At 42.7% G+C, this 16512-nt stretch overlaps 1 protein-coding gene across 4 annotated transcripts in view; it reads left to right on the forward strand.

The window, feature by feature from the left end:
- The window catches only part of gjc2 (gap junction protein gamma 2), a 448407-nt gene that overhangs the window by 48163 nt on the left and 383732 nt on the right, over positions 1-16512 (forward strand). For all 4 annotated transcript variants that reach the window (XR_011947676.1, XR_011947677.1, XM_072508121.1 and 1 more), the window contains exon 2: positions 1226-1323. The gene's annotated coding sequence lies outside the window, so the exon portion shown is untranslated. The remainder of the gene's footprint in view (positions 1-1225; positions 1324-16512) is intronic.

Below are 16512 nucleotides of genomic sequence, written 5' to 3' on the forward strand. Positions count from 1 at the left end.
TGTAAATACATAGACACAGGCATCGGGTGAAGCATACCTAGTGTAGTACTACTCAGTAGAGAAGATGTGTGAAAAGTGAAAACGTGCTCCTTGATGCTGAATTCAGCACCAGGATTGCCAAGGCAGCAGCTGTCCTGGCAAAGTTGAGAAGTTGTGTGTGGACCAACAACAAACTAACCAAAGTACAAATCTCTGTGTGTACCACGATCAGTCTCAGCACCTGCCTTGACAATAGCAAAGCCACCTTGTGCAAGCCAAGAGAAGTAGTTGGACAGCTTCCACCTGTTGTGCGTGAGATGGATATTGGGCATCTTCTGCCAAGACAGAGTGACCGATATGGAAACACACCAGCATGCAAGGATCCCCAGCACGTTTGCTTTCTTAACTCAAGAGGCGACTCCGGTGACTCAGTCACGTGCGCCAATTGGATGACGCCTGCATCCCCAAAGACATGCTCTGTGGCAACCTTTGCTATCGCCACAAGACTAGCAGGTCGCCCACGTCTGTGATACAGGCACATTTGTAAGTGAGACCCTAAATTGCCTGGGATTGGAGTGGGTGGCTGGAGCTGAGCAATCGCTTTCTGTGCATCTGGTCAACAGCTGTTGGCAAGAGTGTGGAAAAAGCAGAAGACAAAATAAATGACCAGATGGCAGAAAGGAAAGCCCGCTGGAAGGAAAAACATCAGTTGACTTCGCTCCAATGCTATTCATCTGTATCTGCAGCGGAAGGGACTGCAATTCACGGATTGGCCCCCACAGCCACAACAGACAATGTTCAATCCAAAAGTGACACACGCCCTGGGCGCAGTCCGTCATCTGAGACAGATGGATGCCAAATCCTGCAGTTTCAAATCAAAAGTGGTAAATTTTCTTGGGTTTGAATAGTAATTATTAGTTTTGATACAAATGAAGGCAATAATTCTCATTTTTCCTTGCTTTCAATTTTAATTTGTTTTACTTTGAATTTTAAAAAGCATTATGCAGCTAGTGTCTGGTTCTATGCTGTACCCCTGTGACATTGGACAAATGCATACATCTGACTTATTTTCAATGGAATTTGAACAAAACCTCCAATTCAGAAAAGTGCTCAGTGTTACAAATTCCTCGGTTGAACAATGCAACCATTAAGAAGATCCTGAATTCAAGTATATTCTATTGTGCTTGGTGGTGAGTGGATGTCTTGGCAAAGTCCAATAATACACTATTGTTTCTATTTGTTTAAGGTCCAGTACAGGCTGAAAAGTTCCATAGCCAGTGAAGTGCTTTGGAAAGAGAGACCTGCAACCGAACAGAGTAATTTCATCTTTCTTAATGTAGGAAAGTAAGTTGTTTTTCATCCCTCTCATTTGGCACCTGGATTAAGTGTAAATTTTATTATGATGTAATATTCTCAGTAATACTTAAACATGTGAGTAATAATTGACCGTTATTAGGAATGCTATGTTTGGCAATGTTTCTGCAAGAAAATACTTGAATTATACTTGTATTGGTGTGATTGAGAGATAAGTAGGATTGAACGATAATACAACAAGTTATTTGATCTTTCCATTTCTAAATGCAGTATTGTTCTCGGATGACCAAAGTTGTAAACTTATTGTGCTGCAGAAATAATAATATGCAAAGCCCTTTGTCGACATTGAGCAGGCATTTTGTCTCTCGGCTTATCTTTGTACGCAGATTGAAGGTAACGGTACTGCAAGCTTGGTGTAAGAATTAGCATAGGAAAATGGAGGAAGAATCAATTTTGTACAAAGAAAAATCAACATCTATAAATAAGCCCCATGTTCTGAAGAAAGGTCAGCTCAACCTGAAATGTTAAACGTTGTTCGCCGCACAGGCTGCCTGACCAGCTGAGTATTTCCAGAGGTAGAGAGATCACTCGAGAGGCCTCTGCCCTGAGCCGCACAGGCTGCCTGACCAGCTAATCAGGGAGGGCTCCAAAGGCCACATTGCAGATGTCCTCTGGTTGGGGAGAGCTCTGCTGATCACCTGGTTCCTCTGCAGTGGGGCAGTGCTTCTCAGGTGCCAACATCTGGTGAACCCTGATTGAGCTTGGCCATGCCCATTCCTTTTATGAAACAGCAGGGGTATGAAGGGGTCCAGAGGGCCGGCGCAGGCTCTCAGATGACTACAGGCTGTCTGAGCATTCAAAGGACACAGGCAGCACTCAGCAGAGTGAACAGCCAGGGGCCTGTAAAGAGCACCAAAGGGGTGCATTTAAAAGACAAGCTGCAACACTGGCAGTCTGAGTTAGTCCACCCCAAACCCGAGGGAGACACCCCGAGCACCCAGCTACTGTCCCCAGCCCCGGGCAGCCATCCTCCAGCTAGACTGACAATTTTCAAGGGTTTTTCACAGTTCCTTTATTGTCCCAGTCCACAGCCATGGTGCCCAGGTCCCATTTGTAAGTACTTATACCAATTCACGTCGGCGTAACCTTCGCCTGAGAGGGGCGTTGAATCCCAAAAAGGTCGAGCGTACTGTGTCAAACCTGCTAATGAAATTAAAATCCATGTAAATGATGGTTTTGCATGGACTTGAAAAATGAAATGAAATGAAAATCGCTTATTGTCACAAGTACACTTCAAATGAAGTTACTGTGAAAAGCCCCTAGTCGCCACATTCCGCCACCTGTTCGGGGAGGCTGGTACGGGAATTGAACCGTGCTGCTGGCCTGCCGTGGTCTGCTTTCAAAGCCAGCGATTTAGCTCGGTGCTAAACCAGCCCCTAAACCTGCCGGTACAGGGCCCAAATTGCCCTATCGCAGTTGTAATGATATGCATATAGATATACCAGTGAAGGGTTAATTATTACATATCAGTGTAATTCAAACACTCAAGGGCACCAAAGTTCCCAGTATAAATATTAGACTTCAGGGAATCTTGGGTAATGTTAGCAGAGGAGAGCGATTGATCACAGCTCAAGGACTAGTTTAGATTCGAGAGAAGTAGCATGAGGACATCAGTAGTTAATAATTATCGATTAATGTTTAACAGACTCAATCTTACTTTATTAATCGTCATAGCTCTGTAGAGTGTACAAACTCTATTTAATTTAATCGTTATTCAATAAATCAGTTTTGCTTCAAGTTAAAGATTGGTGGTTTCTTTATCATCAACTTATCAGACCATTCTGGATCACAAGGCAAAGTGTAACGACATATTACCACAAAGTGTAATATAACATGGTACCAGGGATGTCTACTGAAGCTAACTAGTATAGTTTAGTAAGAATCTAATATAGAAAACTGAGAAGTTATTCGACTTGCGAAGCACCAACCTGTGACTGCAGAACTTCAACGAATCCAGGATCGATGGACAAAGCTCAAGCTCCACTAAGGATCATCGGTAAATTTGATGTAAACTGGCGGGTGTTCAAGCAACAGTTTCAAATTTATTTCAGGCTTCCTATTTGAATAATGCTACCGATGCACGTAAAATTGCACTTCTATTCATTATGGCTGGTCCACATGCCTTTGAAATCTATAACTCTTTCTAATATACGGCGGCACAAGATAAAACTAAGTTTGAAGTAATAGTTGCAAAGTTTGATCATCATTGCAAAATTCAAATGAATTAAATCTTTTAGCGTATTATTTTCAACAAGAGAATGCAAAACAAGCGTGAATCAATCGATTGCTTTGTTACTGATCTTAGACTGCTAGCTCAATCTTGTAACTTCTCAGTATTGAATGATTCCATAATCAGAGACCAAATAGTCTCCGGTATAAATGATGAAAAGCTCAGAACGATTGCTGAGGCAAAACAATCTCACGCTTGAAAATACGATTGAAATGTGTCGTTTACATCAGTTATCGAAAAGTCAATACCATGAATTTTTTTCTCCATGAAAAGGTCACGAAAACAAACCTCGAGGTAGAATGTGTTATGGCAGTGTCGCAGATGAAGAAAATGCGCGTTTCGGCAGCCGTCTTGCGTGCCCGCATTCTTTCCTTACACATGCGTGCTTCGTTAAAAGATGCGAGACGGACGAAGACCGATCTGCGCATGCATGAAGTATGGTGTGTAATGACGTGTACATCATGACATGTAGATGGTGTGGAACCTCCAATTTTCAAAAAAAATGCCCTGCTCGAGGAAAACAATGCTCACAATGAGGCAAGCAAAACGACTTTGCTGCTCAGTGCAGATCCACACACGCATTTAAATCAGCGAATTCAAATTCAAGACAGATTAATGTGAGAAGTGTAGAATCTAAGGAAGAAGGTTTTGAACAACGTTTTTTTCAAGGATACAGATGTTTATTCTTTGGAAGACACTTTCTTTGTCGGCATCATGTATGATAGAACCACAGAAGTTTCACCTCTCAAGACAGTCCACTCCATCAATTTTGATACAGAATGGAACACTGTGTTGCAAGTCAATGATTATCCAATCAACTTTAAACCGGATACAGGCGCTTCTGCCAATTTGCTTACCAAGTTTGACTTCTTCACAAAGCTAAAGCAAACCACTAAATTAAATCGATCAGCTTGTCAACTATGCGACTACAATGGCAATGTAATCCCATCAATTGGATTTTGCTACTTGTTAGTTTCCAATAATGATTTAGTGATTTCTCTAAGATTTGAGACAGCTGATTCAAACAAGTCTTCACTCTTGGGTGCCCAAGTCTGTAAGGATTTACACCTAATTCAGAGGATTTATAGTGCGACTTCATCTCAACCAATGATTCAAGACGACATTCAAGGGATTCTGGATCAATTTCCAGATGTCTTCGAAGGCATAGGTATTCTTCCCTACAAGTGCACAATTCTGTTACAGATGGATGCCAAACCTGTGGTGCACCCTCTGAGGAGAGTTCCTGCTTCACTTAGAGAAAGATTGAAACTTGAACTCGCAACGTTACAATATCAAGACATTATTTCAAGAATCACTGAACTGACTGACTGGGTCAGCTCTATGGTTTGTATGAAGAAACCTTCTGGTGATTTCAGGATGTGCATAGACCCCAAAGATCTAAACGAATATTAAGAGGGAGCACTATCACATTCCCAAGAGAGAAGAAATCACTCTAAAGTGGCTAACGCACGGAACTTTTCCAAATTGGATGCATCAAAAGGATTCTGGCAGATGCAACTTGGTGAATCTAGTAGAAAGTTATGTACTTTCAACATGCCTTTTGGTAGGTTCTGTTTTAACAGGATTCCATTTGAGATTATCGCGGCATTAGATCTTCCATCGTGCTATGGAACAGATGACTGAGGTTATCGAAGGTGTTCGTGTCTATGTAGACAACATAATCATTTGGTCATCTACACAAGAAGAACACCTCAAGATTACAAAAGGTATTTCAAAGAGTGCACAAGTGTGGTTTGAAATTGAATAGAACCAAATGTAGTTTTGGTATTTCGACTCTGAAGGTCCTTGGAGACCAGATTTCTGAACATGGTGTGCGACCTGACAATGACAAGATTGCTACCATTCAACAAATGAAAGTTCCAGAGAATAAGAAGGCAGTTCTACGTTTCTTGGGTGTCGTGAATTTTTTGGGTAAATTCATTCCCAACCTTTCGTCCAGAACTACTGCTCTCAGAAATCTAATAAAGAAGTCTACCACGTTTGATTGGACAAACAATCATCAAAAGGAATGGCTTGACTTAAAATCTCAATTGACGACGGCACCTCTTTTGTTCTTCGATCCGAATAGAGAGACAAAAATTTTGACTGCGAGTCAGGATGGAATAGTTCTGTTGCAAAAGGACGACAACTCGTCATGGTTACCTGTTGCCTATGCATCCAGAGCGATGACACTCAACAGAAGAAGGATATGCACAGATTGAGAAAGAATGTCTTTGTTTACTTACAGGTGTTTTGAAGTTTCATAATTATGTTTATGGACTTCCTACCTTTACTGTTGAAACTGACCATAGACCACTTGTACATATACAAAAAGATCTAAATGATATGACTCCGCGACTCCAGAGGATCTTGATGAAACTTAGAAGATATGACTTCAACCTCATCTATACTCCGGGAAAAGACTTGATAATTGCAGATGCTTTATCACATTCGATCACTTCAGAAAGTGAACCTTTGAATTCATTCAGCATGTAGAATCTCAAGTACAGCTGTGTGCTGAAAATCTTCCTGCTTCGGATGTGAAAATCAACCTCATCCATGAAGAAACAAAGAAGGACGCAATACTTCAACGAGTCAAACACCATCTCAACAATGGGTGGCCGAAAAGGCTTTGTTCCAAGTTCAGGAATATTCAAGAAGATTTAACAGCTGTGGATGGACTGTTGCTTCGGCTTGATCAGATAATTATACCAGTGTCTCTCCGACCCATGATTCTCAACCAAATTCATGACGGTCACCTAGGCATTGAAAAATGCAAGAGAAGGGCGAGACAAGCTGTTTACTGGCCAGATATCAATCGAGACATCACTGATATGGTACTTGGATGCGAAACATGTCAGAAATTTCAACCTGCGCATTGCAAGGAGAAATTACATGCTTTGGAAACATCTCCATGGGCAAAAGTTGGCATTGATTTATTTCACTGCAATGGTCGTGATTATGTCCTTATAATCGACTACTATTCGAATTATCCAGAAGTCATGAAGTTATCAGATCTCACATCCAGGTCTGTCATCAAAGCAAGTAAGGAAACTTTTGCCAGACATGGTATTCCAATCACTGTCATGTCTGACAATGGGTCGTGCTTCGACAGTAATGAATGGGCTGAATTCTCTCGAGAGTACAACTTTGCTCACATCACGTCGAGTCCGCATTACCCACAGTCAAATGGTAAAGTGGAGGAAGGAGTTCAGATCATCAAGCAACATCTTAACAAAGCTTTAGCTTCATCAGATTTCAATCTCGCGTTACTATCGTATAGAACAACTCCTCTTTTGACTGGACTATCACCTGCACAGATGTTAATGAACAGCAATTTGAGAACAACGCTACCATTTATGTCTCTACCCAATCCAGATCCTCTGCCCATGATGCAAAAGATGAAACATCAGCGAGAACAACAGAGAATATTATGAGCAGCATGCAACCACTCTGGACTCACTGCTTCCAGATGATACCGTCAGGATCAAGGTAGCTGATGGAGGTTGGTCAGCTCGTGCAAGAGTCATCAGACAAGCAGCACCATGTTCTTACATAGTTAAGTCAGCTGAAGATACAATAGTTTAACGTAATCACCGAGCACTACTAAAACTCAAGCAACACACCCGATTTACAGCTTCACGCAAGTATTTTCCATGATACTTTAACCAACACTCAAGTTTGTGATGACTCACAGAGAACTGTAAAAACTTCTACACCACCTCCTCGTGTTTTAAGAAGATCTACCAGGAGATTAAGAAAACCAAACAAACTAAATTTGTAAATCACTTACAGTGAACTTTGTGATCATTATTGATTTTTCACGACATTACAAAGTTATAAACTGTGGAAGGGAAATTAATGTGAGGATTAGTAGTCAATTTAGAGCATACATTAATTTCTGAACAAAATAAGGTCAGGTAACGAAAAGACATACTGCTTAATATTTTGTTCTCGGCCTATGGTAACATTGTCCTCCCGATAGATAACAAATGCATACGAGAATTGTTTTTAAAGCAAGGGCAAAACTTTCATATTTCCTCTTGTGTATGTTCCCAAGGTTTTATTTCTTCAGAGTTGTTTATTTTGCACTATAAAGATAATGGTTTTCAACTGCATAATTCAAGTACTGTGGAATGGCCCTCTCCGCAAATATTTGTGTCAAATAAATTTCCTGAATCAAAGTTAGAAGCATTTGTCTTTATTATAATTTCTATGACATATACATATCATGTATTGTAATAATATTTTACATTTTTTCCTTTGTTGTACACAGAAAAGAAATGTTGAAAAAGGGGGATGTAATGATATGTATATAGGTATATCAGTTAAGGGTTAATTATTACATATCAGTGTAATTCAAAGGGCACCACCAGTTCCCAGTATAAATATTAGATCTCGGGGAATCTTGGATAGTGTTAGAGAGATTGATCACAACTCAATGACTAGTTTAGATTAGAGAGAAGTAGCATGAGGACATCATTAGTTAATAATTATAGATTAATGTTTAACAGACTCAATCTTACTTTATTAATAGTTATAGCTCTGCAGAGTGTACAAACACCATTTAATTTAATTGTTATTCAATAAAGCAGTTTTGCTTCAAGTTAAAGATTGGTGGTTTCTTTATCATCAACTTATCAGACCATTCTGGATCACGAGGCAAAGAGTAACGACATGTTACCACAAAGTGTAATATAACAGCTGTCAGTGAGGGGTCGGAATATGGTGTCAGAATCGGCGTCAGGCGCAAACCTCTATTTTTACGGCAATGCTCTGCCTGATCGTGTCACGAGGCAGCAAATCCTGTTCCATGAGCTTTGAAACAGAAGCAGAAATAGGCCATTTAGGACATTTTTTCCCCAGTTCTCTTTTGCCTCCCTCGGCATTCTTTGTAAACATGATGTGGAGATGCTGGCGTTGGACTGGGGTGGGCACAGTAAGAAGTCTTACAACACCAGTTTAAAAGTCCCAACAGGCTTGTTTCGAATCTCTAGCTTTCGGTGCGCAGCTCCTTCCTCTGGTGAATGAAGAGTTAGGTTCCACAAACACATATATATATAGACAAATTTGATGATGCAAGATGATACTTTGAATGCGAGTCTTTGCAGGTAATTAAGTCTTTGCAGGTCCAGAAGGTGCGACTGGAGATAGGTACAATCACAGGTTAAAGAGGTGAGAATTGTGTCAAGCCAGGACAGTTGGTAGGATTTCACAAGCCCAGACCAGATGGTGGGGGTGAATGTAATGCAACATGAATCCAAGGTCCTGGTTGAGGCTGTACTCAAGCATACGGAACCTGGCTATCAGTTTCTGGTCAGGGATTCTGCATTGTCGTGTGTCCTGAAGGCCGCCTTGGAGAACACTTACCCGAAGATCAGAGGCTGAATGCCCTTGACTGCTGAAATGTTCCCCGACTGGAAGGGAACATTCCTGCCTGGCGATTGTCGCGTGATGTCCGTTCATCTGTTATTGCAGCGTCTGCATAGTCTCGCCAATGTACCAGGCCTCGGGACATTCTTTCCTGCAGCGTATGAGGTAGACAACGTTGGCCGAGTCGCACGAGTATGCATACTTGTGCGACTCAGCCAACATTGTCTACCTCCTACGCATGCGTACCTGGTGGGTGGTGTTCTCGCGTGTAATATGTCGTATGAGGAATGGTTGAGGACTCTGGGTCTGTACTTTTGGAGTTTAGAAGGGTGAGGGAGGGGATCTTATTGAAACTTACAGGGTACTGCATGGCCTGGATAGAGTGATCGTGGAGAGAATGTTTCCACTTGTAGGAAAAACTAGAAGCAGAGGACACAATCTCCGATTAAAGGGACGATCCTTTAAAACAGAAATGAGGAGGAATGTCTTCAGCCAGAGGGTGGTGAATCTGCGGAACTCTTTGCCGCAGAAGGCTGTGGAGGCCAAATCACTGAGTGTCTTTAAAATAGAGATAGATAGATTTTTGATCAATAAGGGGATCCGGGGTTATGGGGAGAAGGCAAGAGAATGGGGATGAGAAAAATATCAGCCATGATTGAATGGCGGAGCAGACTCGATGGGCCGTGGCCTAATTCTGCTCCTATGTCTTATGGTCTTATGGTAATGGTGGTACCCATGTCGATGACCTGGCATGTCTTGCAGAGGTTGCCATGGCAGGATTGTGTGGTGTCGTTGTCGCTGTTCTCCTGAAGGCTGGGTAGTTTGCTGCAAACAATGGTCTGTTTGAGGTTGCGCAGTTGTTTGAAGGCAGATAGTGGGGGTGTGGGGATGGCAGAGACATGGTACATTGGGTAAGACTGCTTACCATTTTTTAAAAGATACTGACTACATGCTTTCTGATGAGGTAGCATTCCGCTGCTTTGGCCTCTCACTGAATTGGCCAGTGTTCATATGTGAGCACACACTGGTTCCATAATTATATGTCAAAAGGGCTATCACCAGCAAGCCCAATCAGTCATCACCTGATCTCCACATTTAATCCGAGTCACTGCGTTGTAATCAGGAGAAAAAACGGAGACTTGCTTCAACAAGCTTTTCCAGATCCCTGAGAAACACTTCAAAGCATGTCTCACTTGCAAAGAATTTCTGTGATGAGCATCAAGATGTTATGCAGCCAAGGTTCGCAAGTCTCAAAAACAACCTCCTAGCTGATTCCTCCTCTACCTCATCAAACAGGGCAGCAATAGATCTACTATAATTGGCACTCTGACCATTTATGGTAGGCGCATTGCTGCAACTGCTGAGATCAGCTAGCTGAACAGCCTGGGAATCAAACTGCAACCATCAATAACCTTTCTGGTTTGCATGTCCTTTCTTTGGAACAAATATTTTCACCATTTCACTGGCTCTCGCTGTCATGTAATAAATTTACGAATACAATTATCAATAACGCTAAATACGATTCTCCTTGTTGCTTAACCTATAAACATTTTCTTTTTTAAAAATGTCATGGTTTTTAACCCAAGAAGTTACAGTGGGAATCCAGCACAACAGCTGAGGGACTTTGGTCCAATTTATCAGCAAATGAGTTTGATACATCAGTACAGTTTTGGATTTAAGAGAGCATTTACAGTGCTTAAGGTTTTTTCTTTGACTTATGTGGATATCCTACCTGCCTCACTATTCAATATTTGGTATCTGTTATTTCCTAATCCGGGGATCACACACTGTGACACATATCTCATGACATTGTTTGATCTAATTCACACACAGCTGAAAATTGTCTGATCCTGCACTGCTGAACAATTGTACAATGAGTCCAAATGGGTGAACATAGGTTTCCCATTCTGGGATCTCCAAACATGATTCACCAACAGCAAAAAGAGATTTTAATTCTTGTTTCAACAACAGCTGTGTGTCTGCAGTGAACAATTGTGCACACGAAAGTCATCCATTAAACAGGCAGCCATTGATGCATGTCATTTCATATTCATTGGCAAATTATTTACAAAACAAATGCCTATTATTAGAATATTATCCTATGGCTCAGCTGTCCTCATTCTCATGTATGCATGTCACAATGATGGAATTGCTTACAGCCCTAAAATTCTCCGAAAGAGCACCCTATCTCGGCCCACCCCCCCCACCATATTCCCGTCACCCCATCTAACCTGCACATCTTTGGACTGTGGGAGGAAAGCGGAGCACCGGGAGGAAACCTACACAGACACTTGGTGTAATAATGATAATTATAATATAAACGCAAAATCTTGGTTCTTACAGCACATTTTATTATGCTATTAAACTGAGGTACGTGTGTGAACTGGGTTGCCATCAACAATTATAGTGCTTGTATCTCTGCATCTTTAAATTAAAAACTGATTTAGTTTTTGGCAAGTTCATATGTCTTTTAAACTTTTTAGGGCAGGAATGTTTTCCCCCTCCGTGACGTTTTCTGCAGTGGGGGAGGGCGGCTCGTCAGTGGCCGGCCCGGGATTGACCACTGGCTTCCCATTGAACGCACCCCTTGCTGCCGCCAAACCCGCAGCGGAGCTGCGCCGTAAGCGGGACAATAAGATCCTGCCAGTGCTAATGGCCACAAAACCCCGTCCTTATTCTATTCGTCATAAACGGTTTTTTTAGCAGCTTGTTTTGTAAACTTTGAAAAACATTATATTATACTTCATAGAATCTCTACAGTGTAGAAGGAGGCCATTCGGCCCATCTAGTCTGCACCGATTCTCCGAAAGAGCACCCTATCTCGGCCCACCCCCCCACCATATTCCCGTCACCCCATCTAACCTGCACATCTTTGGACTGTGGGAGGAAAGCGGAGCACCGGGAGGAAACCTACACAGACACTTGGAGAACGTGCAAACCCCATATAGTCACCCGAGGCCGGAATTGAACCCAGGTCATTGGTGCTGTGAGGCAGCAGTGCTAACCACTGTGCCGCCATGTCAATGATTTGATGGGTCATTAAGTGACCAACTTTTTTCTGTTGCAGAGGCAGCTATCAAGGACAGTTGTGAAAAAAATAATGTTTATCCCTTTATCTCATGCCATATAAGTCTGTATAAACAGACAGGCTGATAAATTTTCCTCCTTGTTTTTATCCAAGAGCATTTTCTGAATGATGCCATTTATTTAAACAAATTGACTTCTTAATAAAAACACTGCATGATGTGGTACTGAGCCGTACAAGCCAAACTAGCCTAGTTTTGATTAGATTCCAAGTCTGCCAAGCTAGGTGATTTCAGTTAGAGGAGCAAGTGAAGCATCAATATGGGTCTCTATTCCCTGGTGCATGGATGGTCGTCCTTCCTTCCTTAATCCCATGCCAGGTAACTTTGCTGGAGTGTAAATGTTGAATGAATGTAGATTCAAGTTTGGGGCAGCACGGTAGCATTGTGGATAGCACAAATGCTTCACAGCTCCAGGGTCCCAGGTTCGATTCCGGCTTGGGTCACTGTCTGTGCGGAGTCTGCACATCCTCCCCGTGTGTGCGTGGGTTTCCTCCGGGTGCTCCGGTTTCCTCCCACAGTCCAAAGATGTGCGGGTTAGGTGGTGGATTGGCCATGCTAAATTGCCCTTAGTGGCCAAAATTGCCCTTAGTGTAGGGTGGGGTTACTGGGTTATGGGGATAGGGTGGAGGTGTTGACCTTGGGTAGGGTGCTCTTTCCAAGAGCCGGTGCAGACTCGATGGGCCGAATGGCCTCCTTCTGCACTGTAAATTCTATAAAAAAAAAAAAGTCCATGTTGTAACAAACTACCAACACTCACTGTCAAAGTTCACACACAAATATTACTCTCTTGGATGCCTGTAGATCTGTAGCCCCGCAGTTACTGCCTTCATGTGTGGAGACATTTTCTTTATTTGCTCATGGAATGTGGATGCCATTGGCAAGGCTAACATTTGTTGCCCATCCATTAATGGCTTTGGAAGCAGTTAGCACTCAACCGCACTGCTTTGAAAATGGAGTCACATGTAGGCCAGGCCAGACCACGTAAAAGTTGGATTTTTATAACTATCATTGATCAATCAGAGTCACCATTACAGATTCCAGATTTTTAAAATTAATTGAATTTAAATTTGACCAGCATGGACTGAAGCGGTTCAAGAAGGCAGCCCACCACCAGCGTCTCGGGGGCAATTAGGGATGGGTAATATAGGCTGGCTGAGCCACAAATCCAAGAATAGATAGTCACAAAAGCTGTGGTGGGATATGAACCCATGCCCCCAATTTAGTGATATTACCATTATGCCACCATCTCTCTCAAAATTCCAAGAAAATGAACCATACTCTGCATAAAAACAAATAATATTGACAATTGACTCCCTTTCCAAATCTCTGATTTACCACAGCCTCTTAAATTATATACATTTTACGTATTTCCTCCTCACCATTTGACAGAAGATCCCCGCTTTACATAGAACATACAGTGCAGAAAGAGGCCATTCGGCCCATCGAGTGCACCGACCCACTTAAGCCCTCACTTCTACCCTATCCCAATAACCCTTCCTAAACTTTTTGGACACTAAGGGCAATTTAGCATGGCCAATCCACCTAACCTGTACATCTTTGGACTGTGGGAGGAAACTGGAGCACCCGGAGGACACCCACGCAGACATGGGGAAAACGTGCAGATCAGCACAGACAGTGACCCAGCGGGGAATCGAACCAGGTACCTTGGCGCTGTGAAGCCACAGTAGTAGCCACTTGTGCTGCCCAACTTATAACTTGGATGTTTTGTAACTTTCAGCGAGTTTGAGTATAGAAACTCGTGTGTTTATATTTCTAGTTTGTTTTCTCTTGAACTCTAATTTCTTCCCCCCTCACTTATTGATCATTTAGTTATTTTTTTCAGTCTTTATATTCTGTCCAATCTTCTGACCTGCCACTCAACTTTATGGAATTGTATGCCTTTTATTTCTACTTGATGCTATTTTTAACTTCCTTGGTTAGTCACGGATGGTGAGTCCTATCCTTGGAGTCTTTCTTTTACACTGGAATCTACCATTTCAAAATATAGTGAAATATCTCAAATATCTGCTCCTGCATGTCTACTGACCTATCCCTCAGCCAAATGTGCCAGCTCTGTCTTCGTGCCCTCATAATTTCCCTTATTTAACGCTAGTGTTAGATCCACCTTCCCAAGAGCATTTAGGGATGAGAAATAAATGCTGGTCCAGCCAGTGACACCCACACCCCCTGAGCGAATAAAAGAAAATGCTGCATGTTTGGAAACGTGTGTAGGAGAATGTAAGTTACGGAGTTCTGAATGACTAGAAAAGCTGTTGTGAGTATATATTTTTTTAGATTCTGTCGTATGGTACACAAATTCCCCAAATATACTCCTCCGATTCCTACAAATTTTTCAGTGACCCAAATAAGTTGGGTTTAATTCCAATTATTGCTGCTGTATAATCAGTTCGGACTAAGTACTGGTGACATTCAGCAGGGAATGGAAATTGCTTCATGAGTGCCAATTGCCGAAAATAGGTTTACAAATATGAAACTAATTCAATAGTAGGATTGCCAACTGTGATGAAATAGATTCCTGGGCGGCATGGTGGCACTGCTGCCTCTTAGCGTCCGGGTCATGAGTTCAATTCCGGCCTTGGATAACTGTGGAGTTTCCACTTTCTCACTGTGTCTATGTGGGTTTCCTCCGGGTGTTCCGGTTTCCTCCCACAGCTCAAAAGATATGTAGGTTAGGTGAATTGGCCATGCTAAATTACTCCTTGGTGTCCAAAGATGTGTAGTTTGGGTGGCGTTACAGGGATAGGTGGAGGAAGTGGGCCTGGGTGGGGTTCTCTTTCAGAGGGTCAGTGCAGACTCGATGGCTGAATGCCCTCCTGTAGGAATTCTATGAATTCAAAAAAATTCATCACATGACATGCCCGCACACTCCAGCCGTTAGTCAGCCAACACATCCATCCTTGTGATATACTGCTTTCCTACATCATATGGAAAGCAGAAAGACTCATGACCCAATTGGATAATGCTCAAAAGTCGATCAGAGGGCCTTTCTTTCCAATTTTCAATATTTTTATATATTGTAAAATGAAATGTTCAAAGAAATGAAAGGAGAGCTTATTTTTGAATCTTTCTGGGTTGCGTACAGCAGTGCCCTGGAGATTGATTTTTAGTTCTAGAGACTCCAGGCCAATCTTGGGGGTTTGGCAAGCTTTATCCTTATTAATTGATATGAGCCTCACCTACCTGCCTTCTCAACAGACCTCTTCATGCCTCCCGTGTCTAAAACCAATAGATTAGAATCATAGAATCATAGAAGTTTACAGCATGGAAACAGGCCCTTCGGCCCAACCAGTCCATGCCGCCCAGTTTTTACCATTAAGCTAGTCCCAGTTGCCCGCACTTGGCCCATATCCCTCTATACCCATCTTACCCATGTAACTATCTAAATGCTTTTTAAAAGACACAATTGTACCCGCCTCTACGACTACCTCTGGCAGCCCATTCCAGACACTCACTACCCTCTGAGTGAAGAAATTGCCCTTCTGGGCCCTTCTGAATCTCTCCCCTCTCACCTTAAACCTATGCCCTCTAGTTTTAGACTCCCCTACCTTTGGGAAAAGATGTTGTCTGTGTGGAGATTGTTATGATAATTGAGTTACTTAGGCCTATTATTTTCGCTCTGACTTTAGAGGGGTGGCACAACTTCTTCACATGTTGTGAGTGAAGCAAGTGTTGTGAATTTTTGCTTCATGGTTCATGGCCAGAATTTCAGGCTCCCCTCCCCGCCCTCCCAGAGGGTTCTGAGGCGGGGTGTGCTGGGGTGGAGGGAGTGTGAAATTGCTTGGATGGGATTCCCTCCGGGTCCCTGCCTGCTTGAACATCGCAGCGATTTCATGCTGGGGCAGGCAGAGCTTCAAACACGAAGCCTGCCCTTGCCCCAATTTAGGCCCTTACGGTACTGGCTTGTCTGCACGGAGTGCTGCCTTGGCTGAGTGAGAGTGCTTCTTGGAGGTGGGTGAAAACTGGGAGTTCCGAGTGGTGAGTTATAAAGGGGTAAGCAGTAATTAAACTTGATTTCAGGGCAGCTAAATAAGGTCTTTAATTGGGTAATTTAGCGATTTTAGTTTCGGTAATTGGGTAGTTTTTCTTTTCTTTTTATTTATCTGTTTTCTAGGGGAGCATTGTAGTTGTATAAGTTAACCTAAGGGTTCAGGCATGGCAAGAGGTCCCATACCTGTGTCACGCTCCTCTTGTGTGATATGGGAATTCAGGGATACGTCCACTATCCCTGGCTCCTTCACGTGCAAGAAGTGTGTCCAGTTGGGCAGCACAGTGGCGCAGTAGGTTAGCCTGCAGCCTCACGGCGCCGAGGTCCCAGGTTCGATCCCGGCTCTGGGTCACTGTCTGTGTGGAGTTTGCACATTCTCCCCGTGTTTGCGTGGATTTCTCCCCCACAACCCAAAGATGTGCAGGATAGGTGGATTGGCCACACTAAATTGCCCCTTAATTGGA

This window comes from Scyliorhinus torazame, chromosome 6 (genome assembly GCF_047496885.1).
Source record: "Scyliorhinus torazame isolate Kashiwa2021f chromosome 6, sScyTor2.1, whole genome shotgun sequence".
In the NCBI taxonomy this organism is placed as follows: Eukaryota; Metazoa; Chordata; class Chondrichthyes; order Carcharhiniformes; family Scyliorhinidae; genus Scyliorhinus; species Scyliorhinus torazame.